Source organism: Coenobita brevimanus, chromosome 116 (assembly GCF_032717465.1).
Source record: "Coenobita brevimanus isolate Jiangsu-jjx chromosome 116, ASM3271746v2, whole genome shotgun sequence".
NCBI classification, from domain to species: Eukaryota; Metazoa; Arthropoda; class Malacostraca; order Decapoda; family Coenobitidae; genus Coenobita; species Coenobita brevimanus.
In genome coordinates this window covers 14,455,374-14,476,631 of record NC_137069.1, presented here as the reverse complement: position 1 = coordinate 14,476,631, position 21,258 = coordinate 14,455,374, and the positions used below count along the sequence as shown (strand labels likewise).

Below are 21,258 nucleotides of genomic sequence, written 5' to 3'. Positions count from 1 at the left end.
TCTTCCACTTTTCTATCTCCTCTTCTTCTTTCCTCCCTCCTCCATATTTCTGTTCTTATTTTCCTCTCCATTAATTCTTCTCCTTTACTTAAGTCCTCCATTTATTCCTCTCTCTCTCTCTCTCTCTCTCTCTCTCTCTCTCTCTCTCTCTCTCTCTCTCTCTCTCTCTCTCTCAGCTTTCTAGCAATGCATGTAGGTCCGCTGTACATTAAATCCTTCATTATACATCCCATTATTATTATTTTTTTTTTTCACTAATTCTGGCAATTTTTCAGCAGTATCGTAGAAATTTTGAGAAAAAAGCCACTTAGGGACATGTGCCACTTTTCCATAGTTTTTTTTTTTTTTTTTTGCAATGTCCGTAGGTCCGTTTTTATGCCTCCGCCCACTTATGGCCGAGGAGGCATTAAGTGATTGGTCTGTCCGTGCGTGGATGGAAGGGTGCGTGCGTGCGTGGGTCCGTCCATCCGTAACACTGTTGGTGGCGCGGTATCTCCTCAACTCATCGACGGATTTCCACGAAACTCTTGTCAGTGATACAGTATGGTGGGACGATGAACTGATTAAGTCAACAAGGTCAAGGGGTCAAAGGTTTAGGTCATATGGGGTCGACTCAGTTTATCCATGTGGGTGCTATATTTCCTGAACTCCTCGACGGATTTCGACCAAACTATTGTCAGTGATACAGTATGGTGGGACGATGAACTGATTAGGCCAGCCAGGTCATGGAGGTTGTGTGGCAAGTCCGTGCACAAAGGCATACCAAGCGATAATTGGCGTCGACAGCATAGGGCCCGAGTTCTTGGTGTTTCAATAAAACTTCTTATATTGCCTAGTTAGTTAAGCGAGAAAACATTTGATTTTTATTTTATACTAAACTCATTGGCCAGTATCTTATCTTGCTCACTTTTCAGTTCATTAGTAAACCTGGTCCCCGGTAGTGAGGTCACGAACACACACACACACACACACACACACACACACACACGAGTAAAAATCATTCATGGACAATGGAAAACATTTCTCTTCACAATGGCATTAAGAACTGCCTATAAGAATTTGAGGGAGGTGGTTACAGTCCTACCGGACCCAGGTTCAAATCCCCGCTGGGGCAGGGAACAGTTTAAGGATTTGAATTTCATAAAAACAGACTTTACTGATCTACAAGAAAACCCGCCGACATGTCATAAAAATACCCCCGCTAATACCAATACACCAGTCCTGTATGAGACAGCCCTAGCAGGTATTCAATATGGACGGTGGGTCTTAGCTCCGAAGTGGTGACATATAGAGTTGTATGGTACGTAGGAGGACTGCTGGACCTTTGGGAACAGGCTGTGAAGCCTACTGTATGCTCCAGAGTCGGACACATAAAAAATGTTATGTGCATTAGTATACGGCTTGAAATTTGCCCTACCCTAAGTTTTATAGTGTGTGTGTGTGTGTGTGTGTGTGTGTGTGTGTGTGTGTGTGTGTGTGCGCTATGCGTGCACGTCTGTGTATGCATGTGCGCCTTCGTTTTCTTTTGCATGTGTGAACCTTGAATCAAAAACACCCACTCACTCACCAGCGTCATATTTTCTACCTAAACACGACTAGATAAAATTGCCAAGTCCTTCCTCCCTCCCCGTCTTCTCGGTCGTCTAGGCAAAAAACGTCGTTTTTGCCACAGCAGCCAGGCGACCATTCACTCCCATGCAAAATTCAGCAGCAAGTCGCAAATTTACACTGAAAGCGACAGCAAAATGATTCTTAATGACTTATTCCGGCTCAGTTTAGAGTGAGGAGGAGGACTGACCGGAGGAAAGGAGAGAGAGAGAGAGAGAGAAGGGGGGGGAGGTAAATAAGATGGAATAAGGTGTGAGGGAGGGGAGGAGTATCATCGAGAGATGGGAGGGAGGAAGCGAGGGAGGAAGGGAAGTGCGATGGTGAAAGAAGTGGTAGAAGAGAGAGAGAGAGAGGGGGGGGGGAGGTTCAATCAGGAATGCCTTGTCCAACACAGCGATGTGAGGAGTAGGGTGGAAGATCCACCCTCTCTCTGTCTCTCTCTATCTCTCTCTCTCAATCTGATTCATTTCTTCATTATTATTATTCCACTTTTCTCTCCCCTCCTCTTCTCCTTTCCTTCCCCCTCCATATTTCTGTTCTTATTTTCCTGTCCATTAATTGTTCTCTTTTACTTCAGTTCTCCATTAATTCCTTCCTCTCTCTCTCTCTCTCTCTCTCTCTCTCTCTCTCTCTCTCAGCTTTCCAATGATGTATGTAGGTCCGCTGTACCTTTACTGGTTTTCCAGATATCCCAATTTTTTTTTTACTAGGTCTGGCAATTTTTCAGCAGTATTGCTGAAATTTTGAGAAAAGCCACTTCAGGGCACTTACCACTTTCCCATAAGGTTTTGCGCGATGTCCGTAGGTCTGTTTTTGTGCCTCCGCCCACTTATGGTCGAGGAGACATTAAGTGATTGGCCTGTCCCGTGCGTGGGTTAATGGGTGCGTGCGTGTGTGCCTGGGTCCGTTCGTCCGTAACACTATTGTTGGCGTGATATCTCCTGAACTCATCGACGAATTTCCACCAAACTTTTATCAGTGATACAGTATGATGGGACGATGAACTGATTAGGTCAACAAGGTCAAGGGGTGAAAGGTTAAGGTCATATGGGGTCAACTTAGTTTATCCATGTGGGTGCGATATCTCCTGAACCCCTCGACGGTTACCGACCAAACTTTTGTCAGTGATACAGTATGAAGGGACGATGAACTGACCAGGCCAGCCAGGTCATGGAGGTATGGCGAGGCCGTGCACAAGGCTTGGCGGAGGCATACCAGGCGATAATTGGCGTCGACAGCTCGGGGCCCGAGTTCTTGGCGTTTCATTTATCATTACCTCCGCCATGGAGGTTATCTATTTGCCGGCGTTTGTTTGTTTGTCTGTCTGTTAACAGCTTAACCAAAAAGTTATAAACGGATTTGCTTTTTTTTTTTTTTTGAGAGATAGGGTATGGCCCAAGGAACAATCCATTAGTTTTTGGTGATAATCTGGATCATCATTCGGATCCAAGATTTTTTTTTTTTTTTTTTTTTTTGTCCACACGATAGCTCCAAGAGTTCTCAATGAATTCCAATGAAATTTTGTTTTAGGGTGGGCCATGGGCCAAGAAAGAATTGATTAAATATGGGGGCGGATCCGGATCCGAATCTGGATCCTGCAATGGAATTGGCGTAGGTATGCGTTTCCTGAGTGCTTTCTAGTTTCCTGTAAAGCCCGATCAGATAAGTCAAGAAACAGAGGGAGACATTTGCGTATTATCTTATACTGAACTCATAGGCCAGCATCTTATCATCTTACCCAGTTTCCATTTCATTTGTATCCACGGCCCCCGGTGGCGAGGTCACCATACACACACACACACACACACACACACACACACACACACACACACACACACGAGTAAAAATCAGCCATGAACAATGGAAAAACACTTCCCTTCACCATGGCATTAGGAATATACAGTAGTTATGTGAAGTAGTATACGGTTTCAGAAATGCCCTACCCTAAGTTTTATAGTGTGTGTGTGTGTGTGTATGTGTGGTTGTGTGTGTGTGTGTGTGTGTGTGTGTGTGTGTGTGGTTGTGTGTGTGTGGTTGTGTGTGTGTGTGTGTGTGTGTGTGTGTGTGTGTGTGTGTGTGTGTGTGTGTGTGTGTGTGTTTTAGATCGATTTATGTTTGTGTCTCTCCGTGCATTTTTTTTTCTACTCCCCTCGGGGTAGGGGAGTCTTTCAAGAATACTCCCCCAGTATCCCTGCTTGTTGTAAAAGGCGACTAAAAGGGTTTCCTCCCCGGAAAACAACTAACTAAAAAAAAAAAAAACAATAAGCCTCGGACAAGAACTTACCAAACAATGACGACCAAGGACCGGACAAAGGACATGGTTATCGGAACATGGAATGTAAGGGGAGCGAATGATGAGGTGAAAGAGAGAGAGAGAGATTGTCCAGGTGCTTGAGGGTGCGAAAGTGGATGTATGTGGAATAACTGAAACAAAATGGAGAGGAGAAAGTGTGAGAGAATGGGAGTATGGATGGGGTATATGTGCGGGAGTAGGTGAGAATGAGAGGGCAAAGGAAGGAGTATGTATAGTTGTGAGTAAAAGATGGAAGAAGAGCATAAGACAGTATGGATCAGTTGGGTCAAGGATTGTGTGGGTAAAGTTGAAAGTTGGAATACAAATGTGGGCGATTGTGTGTGTGTATGCGCCAACGCAAGATCGTACTAGAAGAGTGAGAGAAGAGTTCTGGACAAATGTAGAAGTGTGCATGGAAAAGTTTGGAAGAAATGAGAGAGTGTTTTTGATCGGTGATATGAATGGTAAAGTTGGGAATGTGAAGGTGGATGGAATAGTTGGTGAGTGGGGTGTGCCTGCTGAGATAGTTGAGAATGGGAGTGCGTTAGTGGACATTTGTGCTGGGAGTGGGGTTGGTGATAGCCAATACCCTCTTCAGGCATAAAATGATCCACAGGTATACATGGCGAGGATGAGAAGTGTGGGTGGTGAACTGAATGAAAGGAAGGCAGTGATTGATTATGTGTGCGTGGATGAAAGGATGCGAAGATGTGTAATGGATGCAAGAGCCTATAGAGGTTGGAGGAGTGGACTTTCTGACCACTACTTGGTGGTGGCCAGAATTAGAATTCAAGTAAGATGGAGGAATAGAAGAAGGGAAAGACGAGAGGAAGGAGTAGTTGCAAGGAGAGTGGACAGGTTACAAGAGGGTGGAAAAAAGGCAGAATATAAGAGAGAAGTGGAGGAACGATTGGGCAAATATGAATTGGAGCAGATGGGAGACGTGGAAGGTGTGTGTAGGATATTTACAGAAGAAATATGTGCAGCATGTGATGTGGTGTGTGGAAGGAAGAGAAGACGGAGGGGGTTCCAGGAACAGCGTCGTGGACTGAAGAGGTGAGACAGGCTGTGGCACAAAAGAAGAAAGCATACAATGAATGGATGAGAAACAGGGGCGTGGAAGAAGTTGAGAGGCGGAAGAGAGAGTTTTATGTAGAAAGAAAGAGAGAGATGAAAAGATTAGTAAGAGAGAGTAAGAAGAGAGTGGATGAGGAATTTGGAAGGAATTTGGAGGTAAAGTGGAGGGACTGTAAGAAAATGGAAGTAATGCGAGTATAAGTGGCTGGGGAATGGCTGCGAGAAGGAGGGAGGTGAGAAGACAGGAAGAAATCAGGAGGATAGAAGTTGTGGAAGCAATGAAGAAAGTTAAATCGGGGAAAGCCCCAGGATTGATGGAGTGTGTGGTGAAATGCTGAAGCATGGGGGAGAGATTGTAGTAGAATGGATGTGGTAGATGTGCAGATTGGCCTGGGAGGAAGGTAGCGTCCCGGAGGATTGGAAGTCAGGGTATAATTATTCCCTTGTACAAAGGAAAAGGGGAAAAAGAAGTGTGTGGTAATCATAGGGGCATTTGTCTTCTCTTAGTATAATAGGAAAAGTGTATGGTAGGATATTTATTGACAGAGTTAGAGAAAGAACAGAGAAGTTAGTTGGAGAAGAACAGGGAGGTTTTAGGAAGGGGAAGAGGTTGTGTAGATCAGATATTCATTCTTAGATCTTTAGTGGAAAAGTTTCTAGAGAAGGGAAAGAAGTTGTATGCGGCTTTCATGGATTTGGAGAAAGCATATGACAGGGGTGGATAGACAAGGATTGTGGAAAGTGTTAAGAATATATGGAGTAGATGGGAAGTTGTTGAATGCTGTGAAGAGTATGTACGATGGTGCGAAGAAGCTGCAGTGCGTGTGGATGGTGAACTAAGTGAATTTTTCTCTTTGAAAGTTGGGTTGAAACAGGGATGTGTCATGTCTCCATCGTTGTTCAATCTCTACATGGATGGGGTAATAAAAGAGGTACAAGGTAGGGTAGTGGATGTTGGAGTGGCCCTGGTGAGAGAGGATAATGTTTGGAAACTCCCTGTACTGTTGTTTGCGGATGACACTGTGTTGTTGAGTGAAGACGAAGGGGAGCTGCAAGGCTTGGGAGAGTGTGTAAGAAACGGAATCTAAAGGTGAATGTAGGGAAGAGTAAAGTGATGGTCTTTGAGAGAGGTGAAATCAGTGAATGTACAGCGAGGTTGGATGGTGAGGAATTGGAAAATGTGAGTACGTTTAAGTACTTGGGTAGTGTGATGAGTAAGGATGGAGGTTTGGAGGGTGAAGTGCTTGAAAGGGTAGCAGGGGAAGAAAGGTTGCTGGTTCTTTGAAAGCAGTGATAAGAAACAGAGAAGTGAGCATGGAAGTGAGAAAGTTACTACATGACAGTATTGTGATACCAACTCTAACGTATGGAAGTGAAGCTTGGACGTTGTTGGAAGGACACAAGTCAAGAGTGAGAGCAGTGGAAATGAGTTATTTAAGAGGAGCCTGTGGAGTCACATGGAGAGACAGGCTGACGAATGAGGATATAAAGGAGCGTTGTGGTGTGGATGTGGATGTGATAGGGAAGCGTTATGAGGAATACACTGAGGGAGTTTGGCCATGTGGAGAGGATGGAGGGTGAAAGACTGACGAAGAGAGTGTATGTGAGTGAAGTGGAGGGAGGAAGAGGGGGAGGCCGTGGATGAGATGCAGGGAGGGGGTGGAGAGGTATATGAGAGAGGGGTGTGTGAGTTGTGAGCGGGGCAGTGAAATGGCGGGGGACAGGGCGACTTGGAGGCGATTTGTTTGTGGCCACCCCAAACGGGATTGAGACGTATGGCAATAGATAGATAGATAGTATGCGTTAACATGTGTATTCTTGTTTGACTAGTGGATATGTGTGTCTGCGTGTGTGTGTGTGTATGTGTTTTGGATGGACTGATGTGTGTGTCTTTCTGTACATTTTTTTTTTCCAATGCGTGGACCTGTCTATTCGTTTGTGCTTGTACATGTGTATGATCCTGGTTGGCTAGTGGATGTGTGTGTGTGGGTGTGTGTGTGTGTGTGGGTGTGTGTGTGTGGATGGGTGGGTGTGTGTGTGTGGATGTGTGTGTGTGTGTGGGTGTGTGGGTGTGGGTGGGTGGGTGTGTGCGCGTATGCATGTGTCCTTCGTTTTCTTTGTATGTGTGAACCTTGAATTAAAACACCCACGCACTCACCAGCGTAATACTTCCTACCTAAACACGACTAAGCAAAATGGCCAAGTCCCCCCCTATCGTCTCCTCGGTCGTCTGGGCAACAAAACGAGGTATTTGCCACAGCAGCCAGGCACCATTCACTCCCATGCAATATTCAGCAGCAAGTCGCAAATTTACACTGAAAGCGACATAAACAAGATTCTTAATGACTTTTTTTCCGACTCAGTTTACTGTGAGAAGGATGGCTGACTGGAGAGAGAGAGAGAGAGAGAGAGAGAGAGAGAGAGAGAGAGAGAGAGAATAAAAATGAAGGAGGTGTGTTGGAGGGGAGGGAAGGGTGGGAGTAAGATAAAAAGAAGGAAGGGAGGGAAGGAAGTGTGATGTTGACACGACGAGAGAGAGAGAGAGAGAGAGAGAGTTCAATTAGGACTCCCATGTCTAACAGTAAAGTGAGGAGTAGAGGGAAGATCCACCCCCTCCTCTCTCTCTCTCTCTCTCTCTCTCTCAAATATTTATCTAAATTGTTAGGGTGGTGGTGATTAAAAAGATGATGATACTGCGTGTGTGTGTGTGTGTGTGTGTGTGTGTGTGTGTGTGTGTGTGTGTGTGTGTGTGTGTGTGGTGACATGCGGGGCCTTGAGTGCGTTTTGAACTGCGTCTGAGGTGAGAAGAGAAAGAGAGCAGGATGAACACCGACAAGAGATGAGAAGACCTTACCTTAGGAGGCTCTTAAGGAACTTGTATTTTCACGTAAGATCCAACATTATATCGTAAGTTCTTTCTTGCGTGTTACTTAGGCCTGCTTAGTGTTCACAGGAAGTTGCTTGTGTATGTCCCTTTAACCGTCGAGAATGCGATCAAATTGTGTGTGTGTGTGTGTGTGTGTGTGTGTGTGTGTGTGTGTTGCGTGGCTATTTTGAGTGCGTTGGAGTGTCTTAGCGTTGTCTGTTGTTGAACGTTGGGAAGGAAAGACCAACACTGAGAAAAAATTAAGAACTTTGTGGAGAAGAGAAAGAGAGAATGATGGAGGAGAAAGAAACTGTGGAGTTGAGACAAAAGTATAAGACGATGAGGGACTCGTGCGGCCTGTCTTGAGGGTAAAGTTATGATTTATATGTTAGACAAAGACAGACAGACAGAGACATACATCTAGTTAGACAGAGACAGACAGACAGACATATAGACGGACAGACAGACAGACATACATATAGTTAGACAGAGACAGACAGACGGATAGACTGACAGACAAATAGCCAGACAGATAGACAGGCAAGCAGGCAAACAGACAGACAAACAGACATATAGTTAGAGACAGACAGATAGACAGACAGACAGACAAACAGACAGGAATGATAGCAACAGCCACTGAAAACATGCTCATAAAAAGGCATTATGTTTTAATGGTATACAACTCGGAGCATAATTTTTCGTACAGATTTAAGGCTCACCGTATCGTTCAACAATTATTTTATTTAGATTTCCAAATATTTACGTTCATTTTTTACGGAATTTTCCAATTTATTCAATTTCATACCGACCGATCGGACTAAAATGAGGTAAAAACAGTTGTAAAACGAGATACAAATATTTCACTATAAAAATACTTTGAATTCAGTGTTCGACTACCATCATCATCATCATCATCATCATCATCATCATCATCATCATCATCATCATCATCATCATCATCACCACCACCACCACCACCACCACCACCACCACCACCACCACCACCACCACCACCACCACCATCATCATCATCATCATCATCATCACCATCATCATTATCACCACCACCACCACCACCACCACCACCACCACCATCATCACCATCATCATCATCATCATCATCATTATCACCACCACCACCACCACCACCACCACCACCACCATCATCATCATCATCATCATCATCATCATCATCATCACCACCACCACCATCACCACCACCACCATCACCACCACCACCACCACCACCACCACCACCACCACCACCACCTCCACCACCACCATCATCATCATCATCATCATCATCACTATCATCATCATCATTATCACCACCACCACCACCACCACCACCATCATCATCATCATCACTATCATCATCATCATTATCACCACCACCACCACCACCACCACCACCACCACCACCACCACCACCATCATCATCATCATCATCATCATCATCATCATCATCATCATCGTCACTATCATCATCATTATTATCACCACCACCACCATCATCATCATCATCATCATCATCATCATTATCACCACCACCACCACCATCATCATCATCATCATCATCATCATCATCATCATCATCATCATCAAAAAGCAAGACACCGCAGGACCACTCCCTACATCCTCCACACTGACCTATTAGCTAGTAGTCTGTTCCATGGAGTCCCAGCAGTTCTCCTAATTCGCTCCATATCTTGTTCCCTCTCTACCTCTTTCTCTCACTCCAGCTGTCCATCTTGTTCTCTGTCTGCCTCTTTCTCTCACTCCAGCTGTCCATCTTGTTCTCTGTCTGCCTTTTTCTTTCACTCCAGCTGTCCATCTTGTTCTCTGTCTGCCTCTTTCTCTCACTCCAGCTGTCCATCTTGTTCTCTGTCTGCCTCATCCTCCCACTCCAGCTGTCCATCTTGTTCTCTGTCTGCCTCATCCTCCCACTCCATCTCTGGGCTACCACTCAGTTAACCTGGTTGGCCATGTCTTATCTGTTCTACGAAGGACTTAAAATACCTGCATCCCCTTAAATCTACCTGCATCCCTTTAAATCTACTTGCATCCCAGTAAATCTACTTGCATCGCTGTAAATCTACCTGCATTCCTATAAGTCTACATGCTTCCATTTAAATCTACCCGCATCCCTTTAAATTTACATGTATCCCTTTAAATTTACCTGCATCCCTTTAAATTTACCTGCATTCATTTATGTTACGGGACTGTTATATCACCTACTTCGTCCACTCTAACCTACCCTCTTTTCTAATCTATCCCTTATCCTCAAAGCTCTTCCCTGTGACTCTTGGCTTAATCCCTCATCCCTCTCTGAGTACTAGTATTTCTCTCTCTCTCTCTCTCTCTCTCTCTCTCGGTTTTCTTTGCTTTATTTTTTCCACCATTCCTCCGTCCTCTACTGAGTCCCTCACCACGATAAAATTACACAAGTAGTGGAAATAGAAGAGAAAAACTATTAAAACTTTGTGTTAACCTTGGATGCTAAATGCTTCTGTTTGGACCACTGTGCATGTGTCATTAATTTCGTCTCCATTCGTGCCCATCAGGGCAAATGTCAGATTTATTCCTGTAATAATTAGTAGGGTGAAAAGTGTCTCTATAAACCTACTACTACTACTACTACTGCTGCTGCTGCTGCTGCTGCTGCTGCTGCCGCCGCCGCCGCCGCCGCTGCTGCTTTTAATGGTAACAACAACAACAATACTACTACTACCACTACTGCTACTGGTGCTACCGTTACTACTGCTACTGCCACTAATTACATCAACAGTACAACTACTACTACAACTATCATTACTGCTGCTACTACTACACTACTAATAACATCAACAATACAACTACTACTACCATTACTACTACTGCTACTACTACTAATAGTAATAACAACAATACGGCTCCTACTGCTGCTGCTGCTACTGCCACTACTGCTGCTACTACTAACAATAGTAATGATAATAATACTAATAGTAATGAAAATAATAATAATGAATAAAATAATAATAAAACATTAATCATCATCGTCATCATCATCATAGTAATAACAACAATAATAAAATAAAAAAATCCATAACAATACCAGAGTTAGCCACAATTCAATCCATTATTTTGACTAGCATGAGAACATTTTGGTTATCTAAAAGAATGTATAGCATTAAAAAGTATCAGTAGTTAATCTGAAGGTGTAAATGTACATATCAAAAGGAAGAAGGTTGGGCAAAAGTAGTAGTAGTAGTAGTAGTGGTGGTGGTGGTGGTGGTGGTTGGTGGCAGGTCGGTTGGTTGGCTGTTGTTTTTGTTTTGTTGTTGCTTCCTCACACTGATCTAAATGTGAACCCAGTGAGCTGCAGGCCGAAGTGGCCATCCTCCATCACTCCACCATTCTCCTTTCGGGGGATGGGGGGGAGTTGTGGGACGCTTGTATACCTGAGCAGCGGTGCCACCACGTGAAGGCGTCCCTCACCACCAACGTAGAAGAATGACAGAAGAGAAAATGTGGAAGGACAGGTGTGGAATGTTAAGAGAAGGGAAGGACTTAACCAGGTACTGGAAGTGGAAGTGCAAGCTGATAATTATTTGAGTGAGTGAGTGAGGGAGTGAGTGGGTGAGTGAGACTGTAAGCCGAGAAGTGACTGACTTACTGAGATGTTGAAAGAGTTGCAAAGCTGAAATGGGAACGTTAGAGGAGTGAGTGTGTGAGTGAGTGAGAGAGGGAGGGAGGAGGGCTGGGTGAGGGAGGGAGTGGGTGAGAGTGAAAGCCGAGATTGGAAGGTTGAGATTGCAATATAGTTCCTGGTTACACTGAATGTGAGATTTGTTGGGGAGGAAATAGAGAGTCATTAGGGGAGAGTGAGCTAGTTCTAAAGAAAGCCTGCAGGGGAAGATGGTGTCCAGATTCTGAATGAAAAATCTGGCAGCTCAAAGGACAGATTGGAAAGGGAGAGAGAGAGAGAGAGAGAGAGAGAGAGAGAGAGAGAGAGAGAGAGAGAGAGAGAGAGAGAGAGAGAGAATGGTAGGACTTGGAAGGCCCCTTGACACTTCTTCGTGACTAGTGTATATCTCTCTCTCTCTCTCTCTCTCTCTCTCTCTCTCTCTCTCTTCACTCTCTCGAAAATAAAAAGAAAAAGAAAATGGGACTATAGAGCAAAGGGGGGGGGTGACTGATCGTGTAGAATGGCATTTCGAACGATTATGCGACGTAGGTATTGCACTGTTTGGATTCCTCTTGTTTTAGTGTGTTTTTGTGTTTTTAGGGTGTGATTCTGAGAGAGAGAGAGAGAGAGAGAGAGAGAGAGAGAGAGAGAGAGAGAGAGAGAGAGAGAGAGGAACACATTATGGTTGTCAGAAAAGACTCAACCTTTATCTTTTCACTTTTAGTTGTTGATGAAGTTATTGTTCCACCCCCCCCTCTCTCTCTCTCTCTCTCTCTCTCTCTCTCTCTCTCTCTCTCTCTCGGTGCGGGTGTGTTGTGTGTGTGTGTGTGTGTGTGTGTGTGTGAGTGTGTGAGTGTGTGTGTGCAAACCTGTATACATGTACGCACACCCTATATCCATTAACCAGCGTCCAGAGTCCAAACATATTTCCAGCCTCTTCCACCCAAAAACACACCCATCAAGGCGACATGAAATACGCAGATTGTGCCGTGTTCGCAGGCCAAAGAAAGCAATGGATGCCCGGAGATTTTTTCGCCTATTATTCAACCCTAGAATTTGCATTTGTTGGCTGGACCTTAGGACTGACTGTTTGGGAATTTAGTTTGTCAGAGTTACGTGACGCCCTTTCCCTAGCGAATTAGTTAAGGGTTTTATCTGAGAAGGTTTTGGGTTCTTTGAGTGGTAGGGAGGGTTACGTGACGCCTCTCCCTAGTGATTTAATTGGGACTTTAAACTTGTTCTCTCGTGTTTTATTTGTCTCGATTTTGGTATAGACTTGAAAAGGTATTATGCAAAATAAATCGCTAAAAGGGAGGTGTTAAGGTGTCCTGTGGCTTCTAGAATATGCAGTTTATTAGACACAGTGCTGGAGAGGAGAGCCTTCGCGTAGTGACACTCTTATAGGGAGAGGTGTAACTATTATAACTTCCATCAGCCAAAACCAAGGCCCTCTCACCTCATTCAGTCCTATGGTGTCCTAATTTGCAGTTAAGTTGGTTTACAAGAGTTTGTATGTCTGGGTTTACAGGAACTCTTATGTCTGAGTTTAAAATAGTATGTCATGGTTTACAAAAATTAATATATCTTCGGGTTTACAAATGTTAGTATATCTTTGGGTTTACAAGAGTTAGTATATCTTTGGGTTTACAAGAGTTAGTATGTCTGGGTTTACAAGAATTAGTATGTATTTGGGTTTACAAGAGTTAGTATGTCTGGCTTTACAAGAGTAAGTATGTCTGGGTTTACAAGAGTCAGTATGTTTGGCTTTACAAGAGTATGTCTGGGTTTACATGAGTCAGAATGTCTGGGTTTACAAGAGTATGTCTGGGTTTACATGAGTCAGAATGTCTGGGTTTACATGAGTCATAATGTCTGGGTTTACAAGAGTATGTCTGGGTTTACATGAGTCAGTATGTCTGGCTTTACAAGATTATGTCTGGGTTTACATGAGTCAGAATGTCTGGGTTTACAAGAGTTAGTATGTCTGGGTTTACAATAGTATGTCTTTGGGTTTACAATAGTATGTCTTTGGGTTTATTGCGAATGTGGTTAAATTGGAATGGCCATATTCTTAACACCCCTTGCCCTAGAGTATGTCTGACCACCTCCGTGACCAATTCCTCGCTTCTGAGAACAAGGAGTCAAGAGGTCATGGATCGTCAATATCGTTTAGACGGAGGAACCTGTCACGGGGTTTTTGTGTTTTTACAATATTAAGGAATACTTTAAATGTTATCTGAGAACAGGGACAAAGAATTGACTTGTGAAAATCAAGCAATGATTACTTTATACCGGCTTACTTCGCCGATTCTCTAAGGACGAAAATTTATAAACTTTCTCAACAGTACACAGCAGAGACTAATTACTCACACGTGCTGTTTATTGGTACTGTTAGCCTCTGGAGAAAGTGACTCAACCCCTGACAATCAACATCTAATGCTATTAATGATAAGCAGGTTCTTGCCGGTTCATTAACTCCTGGTTGCACAACGAATTTTAAGCTTAATAAAAAGGACTGGCCTAAGTACCAGTTATGAATGATGCAAAGCGTTTATGCAAACTAGGAGCGATATCTAAAATAAGCTTAATGTGGAGAAATAATACACGAGTTTACATTACATTAAGCTCAAGAGAAAAGAACTGTGAATTTATTAATTACAATGAAACAAATTTTACGTTACATGAGTCTCAAATGAATTCAAAATAAGGAGGACACACTCGCTCACGCAAAAGCTAAACTCTTGAGCCTAGGAAAAACGAAAAGAAAATACTGGTCAGAGAGTGGGCTAAATGGGATGAACTGGGCGTCATTGCTGAGGAAGAACGCTGCAACACACGCTGAACCTCTCGCCGATTCACGCTAGGTGGGGATTCAGGAACTCGCTGTACACACACTGCTCCAAGCCAGGCCAACGAACCTAGTCCCACGGTGCTCTAATCCTGACTGAATTCAAATTGTGAGAGAGGGGCTAGTGTCGGCTGCGCTCTTGCTAACGGAATTAATGCAAGCGATACATGCCCATAACAAATCACTCAGCAAAAGCGCTAATGTCGCGTGCAAGGACGATCACTTATGAAACAGTGAAAAATATTCTGAAAACACTCCCGATCAGGTGAATACGGGGACGGTTGACTGAGTGATACTTACTGGAAATTCACTAGAATTCGTGGTTTCCCACCAAAGTTTAATGTCACGAGTTTATTTAGATAGAGAATCGCACCAATTCGTGACATTATGCCCCATAAAAATTAAAAAAAAAATTTTCCTTCAGGAAAAAAAAATTTTCAATATACATACATATAAATCCTAACTCAGTCACACAAGATTCACACTGTGGTGTGTGTGCTATCCTGCAACAGGAGAAAGTCACAGTCGCCAGTGAGCGAAAAAACCTCGTATTTACGTTAATAGAAGCAAGCTTGAGGAAAAAACTCCATGACGACGGTGAAAAATCCTGTACTCAGGTCAAACTGAGCGAAAAGTTTGCTACATTTACATTAACAACTAATTGTTATGTAGCGTGATGTATGTAATACACGGTGTAGGTGTGACAGTTGTGGTGTAATTGTACCTATGTGTAAAATTACATAATGCAAGTCAATAGTAAATGATGATGATGAGGCAGAAGAGAAGAGGTGGCAGCATGCATCAGGGACGATCAGCTGTTCTGCACGGCAATGCTGCACCAGCCAGCTGCACCTGCAAAAGCAATCAAGGTGGAGCATCAAAAGTGTCATTTCTCTCTCTCTGCCTAGCAATCAGTACTTATGTTACAAAGAGTACACTATTTACATTATTAACCAGGAAACGTAGTCAAGGCGTCTCTGCAGGACATCAAACGCTGACCCAGTTTACTGGTTAAATCCTAAACTTAATTAGCGAAAAGACTGGGCGTTTGTGCAGGACATCAAACGCTGCAATTCGCTAAATTAACCAGGGAACATGGTCATAAGCGAAAAGACTGGGCGTCTGTGCAGGACATCGAATGCTGCAATTCGCTATGGAACCCAGTTTACTGGTTAAACTAACTCTACATTTACGATTAATGACAGGAAGCTGAGAATCCCTATGCAATCTCGGGCAGGTCACATTTTAACACCCACCGTGGGTGTGAACACTCATGTAGATAATGTGCATTCTCCGGGAATCCTCAGAGAGGCCCACAGCTCGAGACGTTCCACAAGGTAATTCATACACAGCCTCGGAGTGTCTCTGCGGGGTTCTCGAACGTCCCCCCTTAACCTACAGTACATATGTATGTACTGGCCCTGGACATACTGTGTCCTGTGGGGCCAACGGGTGAGATGCCAGGTCTGCACCCACTTCACCACTGCCCTGTCTCTCACCTGACTTAGAGATTACGGGTGTGGTTTCAAACAGCACAGGAAGCACATGTCCCTGATTAGTGGTACGTGGACACACATTGCAGGAACACACAAAACTATTTATTTCTCGTCCCATCCCTGGCCAGAAAAAGGCAGCACGGATACGGCCCTGGGTTTTCCTTTTGCCCAGGTTACCTCCTCAGGCTGAACAACGACCCCATTCTAACACTGCTAGGTGGTAGTTAACGGGAACGACAAACTGCAGTCAAACCTCACCCTGGGGTGTTCGTTACTCATGGTACAGCCGTCCTTGTTTGTGAAGGAACTTGGCTTGGTCTCCCCATGAATACTTTATCACTCTACCCTTTTGTTTCTTTTGAATGGCAGCAAGTGTTGGGTCAGAATGTTGTTCTTGAACAACAACTTGGCTACACATCAGATCTTGCGGCGATTCAATGGTCACCGCGGTGACACAGTTTGGAGCCTCAGTCATGGCTCGTGTTACTGTAGCTGAAGTCTGTGTAGCATCATCTTCAGTGCAACTATCCTTGGCACCGGGAATATTGCCTATGATAAGGTCAAACAAAGGTTCTGGCATGAAAACTGCGAGTGTCGTACCAGTGTTAAATGGAGATACCACCTGGATACGTGCCTCAGGGAACAATCTCACTGATCCATCAATAAGGTTAGCTTGGATCTGTCGACCTGTATACTCCTCAGGCCAAACTAGACTCTGCCTGACAGAGCAACCTGAGAACCCATTGTCTCTCAGGACCTTCACAGGAATGTCTCCCACAAACCCTGGCTGAACAAGAAAGGCAGTGTTACTGGTGGAAGGGTCTGAGGAGGTAGCAGCCAGTCATTGGTGAGACTGCAGAACAAACGATGCAGCAAATGTGGTGCCCTGAAAACTTGATGCCTGAGGGGTCGTGCTCACCATCTGAGGAGCTGGAGCATTAACCACCTGAGATGGAGGGTTCACGGTCGCTGGGGAGCTAGTGAACTGTGGGGAAGTACCTGTACTGGTGGGGTTGGCACCACTGTATGCTTGTTGTGGCATGAGGGCTGCATTTTCATCCTGCCTTTGATACACTACAGTCGATTGTCCTGACTGAGGGTTACGTGGTTTGTCCTTGCCCTGCTGCTGCATGAAATACTGATACTTCGTACTGCTGCTGGTTAGGGTTCTGCTTGTCATACCGCTTCCACTCAGGTTTCTGAGTGTTTTGCCCCTGGTCCTTCTGCGGTTTTGGACCTTGGCCATTATTCTGAGAACGGCCTTGTTGCTGGGGTTCAGTCTGAGACTGTTTCCCAGATTTATCAGCTTTCCTGTTCCAGGTGTATTGCTTACAAGTTTGATACCCGTATGCAGTGAAGAATGCATCAGTCTTCTCCACCATTTGGCTGGCATCCCTTACCTGGCAGATCTTAAGCTGAGCCATAAGCTCAGCAGGCCACGACTTTTCTAGCTGCGTGTGCAGCATGAGGTCAATTATCCCCTCGCATGTGGAAGGAGTTTCATCTTTCTCCATCCACTCATCTAAGTAAGCAGTAAGTCGATCAAGAAACTGAATGCGCCCTCATAAACTGACTCTTGGCGTCGTCAACTGTAAGACCATACGCTTTGACGAGTGTGGCCTTCATCTCATACGTGAGATTGTCTCCACAAATTCTGTGGAGAATATCGAGAGCAGGGCCCTCAAACAAGCTAAGGAACTGGAGCCGCTTAGCTGCATCATCCAGCTGGTACAGTTGAGCCATGTCTTCAAAACAAGCTATATATGGCTCGATTCGCTTGCCTTCCTTGAATGGAGGAAGCTTGATGTGTGGGGTCACCAAAACGTGTTCAGGGAGAGCGCTCGTGGAGCTTGGGTTAGCTGCACCAGATGTTTCTGAAGCTAAAGGGTCTCACTTGAGCTTCAACATTTCAAGTTCATGTTTTTCGCGTGCTTCTCGCTCGGCACGTTCGTGTTCTCGCTCTCTCTCTCGCTGTTCTTGCTCATATTCGCGTTGTTCTCGCTCTTGTTCTAACTCGAGTTCGCATTGTTTTCGCTCGTGTTCACGTTCTCTCTCACGTTCCTCGCTTTGTTTTCGCTCGTGTTCACGTTCTCTTTCACATTCTTCACGAGCATCTATCTCACGTTGTTGCTCATATTTAAACCGTGAGAGGACCTAGTTTTGGATTTTCTCGGGGTCGCTAAGCCCCATATCTTTAGCTTCCTGTACATAGACATTAGTCATGATGCTAACTCAGTCTGAGTGAACCAAAGACTAAGTACTGACTGCTATTTTGCAGAGAAAGATGCCAATAATCAAGAATAAAGAATATAGCCACAGGTTAATGGTGACCAGATTTATGTAGTTAACTGGTAAAGAAAGAAAATTAAACAAACAACTGACTGTGAAAATTATTACGTAAATTAATAAAAATGAATTAATAATCACCAGTAAGATAGTGCCGATAGACTTTAATGATAAATACCTAAGTATGAGTGAATGAGTATTGTCTCGTGAATAACTTTAGAGCTAGGAGTTAATATCATGGAATGAGGTCGCCAGATGTCACGGGGTTTTTGTGTTTTTACAATATTAAGGAATACTTTAAATGTTACTTGAGAACAAGGACAAAGAATTGACTTGTGAAAATCAAGCCATGATTACTTTATGCTGGCTTACTTCGCTGATTCTCTAAGGACGAAAATTTATAAACTTTCTCAACAGTACACAGCAGAGACTAATTACTCACACGTGCTGTTTATTGGTACTGTTAGCCTCTGGAGAAAGTGACTCCACCCCTGACAATCAATATCTAATGCTATTAATGATAAGCAGGTTCTTGCTGGTGCATTAACTCCAAGTTGCACAACGGATTTTGAGCTTATTAAAAAGGACTGGCCTATGTACCAGTTATGAATGATGCGAATCGTTTATGCAAACTAGGAGCGATAACTAAAATAAGCTTAATGTGGAGAAATAAAACACGAGTTTACATTACAATAAGCTCAAGAGAAAAGAACTGTGAATTTATTAATTACAATGAAACAAATTTTACGTTACATGAGTCTCAAATGAATTCAAAATAAGGAGGACACACTCACTCGCTCACTCAAAAGCTAAACTCTTAAGCCTAGGAAAAACGAAAAGAAAATACTGGTCAGAGAGTGGGCTAAGCGGGATGAACTGGGCGTCGTTGCTGAGGAAGGACGCTGCCACACACGCTGAACCTTTCGCCGATTCACGCTAGGTGGGGATTCAGGAACTCGCTGTACACACGCTGCTCCAAGCCAGGCCAACGAACCTAGTCCCACGGTGCTCTAATCCTGACTGAATTCAAATTGTGAGAGAGGGGCGAGTGTCGGCTGCGCTCTTGCTAATGGAATTAATGCGAGCGATGCATGCCCATAACAAATCACTCAGCAAAAGCGCTAATGTCGCGTGCAAGGACGATCACTTATGAAACAGTGAAAAATATTCTGAAAACACTCCCGATCGGGTGAATACGGGGGTGAATACGGTTGACTGAGTGATACTTATTGGAAATTCACTAGAATTCGCGGTTTCCCACCAAAGTTTAATGTCACGAGTTTATTTAGATAGAGAATCGCGCCAATTCGTGACAGAACGAATACCCCGGAAAAAATTTTGTTTGAAGATAAAAACTAGAACATAGAGAGAGATTGTTTTGCTCCCTCTTCCCATTTTGTAAGAGGACAAACACTCCTTTTTATCGACTTCGTCATCTTTCCTTTCCCATCTTTCCCAGAGGCACAAATTTTCCTTATGGTTGTCATCCTTCTCCTTCCTCTTCCTCGTTTCTTAGGAGCACATTTTCCCTCCCTTTTTCACATTATTTTCCTTCCCTTTCCTCGTTTCCTAGAGCACAATTTTCCTCCTTGCTTTCATCCGTGTTTTCCCGCCTCGCCCAACCCCCGATTTTGAGAATTACTGTCGTTTATTTGAGGAAGTCGAGGTAGACCTTGAAGGAGGCTGTCTTCCGCCTCGCCTCAAAAGCCGACTCCACTCAAAGACATAAAAGCCCTCTCGCCTCTTGCACACACACACACGCACACAAACACACACGGACGCACGCACACTTAAACTTACTTTACCACACACACACACACACACACACACACACACACACACACACACACACACACACACACACTCCACTACTTTTCACCCTCTTTTCTGGCCGGGTTTCTCTCTCTCTCAACACTCTTATAGCAGAGTTGGAAGCCTTTGAACTCACCCCTGGGACCCACCTAGGAAAATGTCTTGAGACGTATTTCACCCCTTCCCTACTGGGATATATTTTTTTATTATTTATTTTTTTATTAGTAATGTCGAGGTATGAGTTATTCTTAGTTCTTAATCGGATGATGTGTTTTATTGTTTAGGGAGTTTTTATTAAATTATTATTATTTTTACTACTACTACTACTACTACTACTACTACTGCTACTACTTTTCTTCATCTTCTTCTTCATCTTACATAACTTTGCTTTTCTCTGTGTTATCGTCTTTTCCATTATAATTCGCCTTATACCAAACAATTTCTTTTCTACTTGGGAAAGATCTCTCGGTAGAGAGGTGGCCTACGGTTCTACTGAACCTTCAAATCCCCGCTGGGGCAGGGAACAGTTTAAGGATTTGAATTTCATGTAAAGCAGACTTTACTAATCTACCAGAAGACCCGCCGACATGTAGTAAAAATACCCCCTTCTAATACCAATACACCAGTCCTGTATGAGACAGCCCTAGCATGTATTCAGTATGGACGGTGGGTGTTAGCGCCAAAGTGGTGACATGTAGAGGTGTATGATATGTAGGAGGACTTCTGGGCCTTGGGACCAGGCTGTGAAGCCTATGCCCAGAGTCGAACAAAAAAAAAAAAAAAAAAAATAGATATGAAGGAGTTAACTAAGACACTAACTCCTCAAGGTCGAGAAATCTTCCCTAAGCAAAAGAAAATCGTCTAAAGATAGCCTGGCACGTACTACAGAAAGGTCACCCCCATCCTTCTCTTCTTTCATCTGGTGACTTTGCCTGTTCCGTCCGATCCTAGCAATGTACACATGTTTTTGCACCCAGTTCTGCCTCTTCCTCTCACTCCATCTCTGGGCTGCCATTCAGTTGCCCTGGGTGTCCATATTATCTGTTCTACGAAGGATGTGACCTGCCCAAAGCCATATGCTCTCTCTCTCTCTCTCTCTCTCTCTCTCTCTCTCTCTCTCTCTCTCTCTCTCTCTCCCCAAAGACCCCAAACCTCTTTCAGCTCAGTTGATGACCAGGTGTAGGTAGAAGGACAGGTTGATTTAACTAGTAACCAAGGAGACTCGTACCTGCCTCATAATCACGGCTTACAAATTTCAACCCTCCACGATTTAGTAATACAGGTGTGGCATTGACCCCGTCCCAT

General features: G+C 44.0%; 1 pseudogene; it reads right to left on the bottom strand.

Moving 5' to 3' along the window:
• Nucleotides 1-204: 204 nt before the first annotated feature.
• Nucleotides 205-21,258, bottom strand: part of LOC145418793 (uncharacterized) — a 76,601-nt pseudogene continuing 55,547 nt past the window's right edge.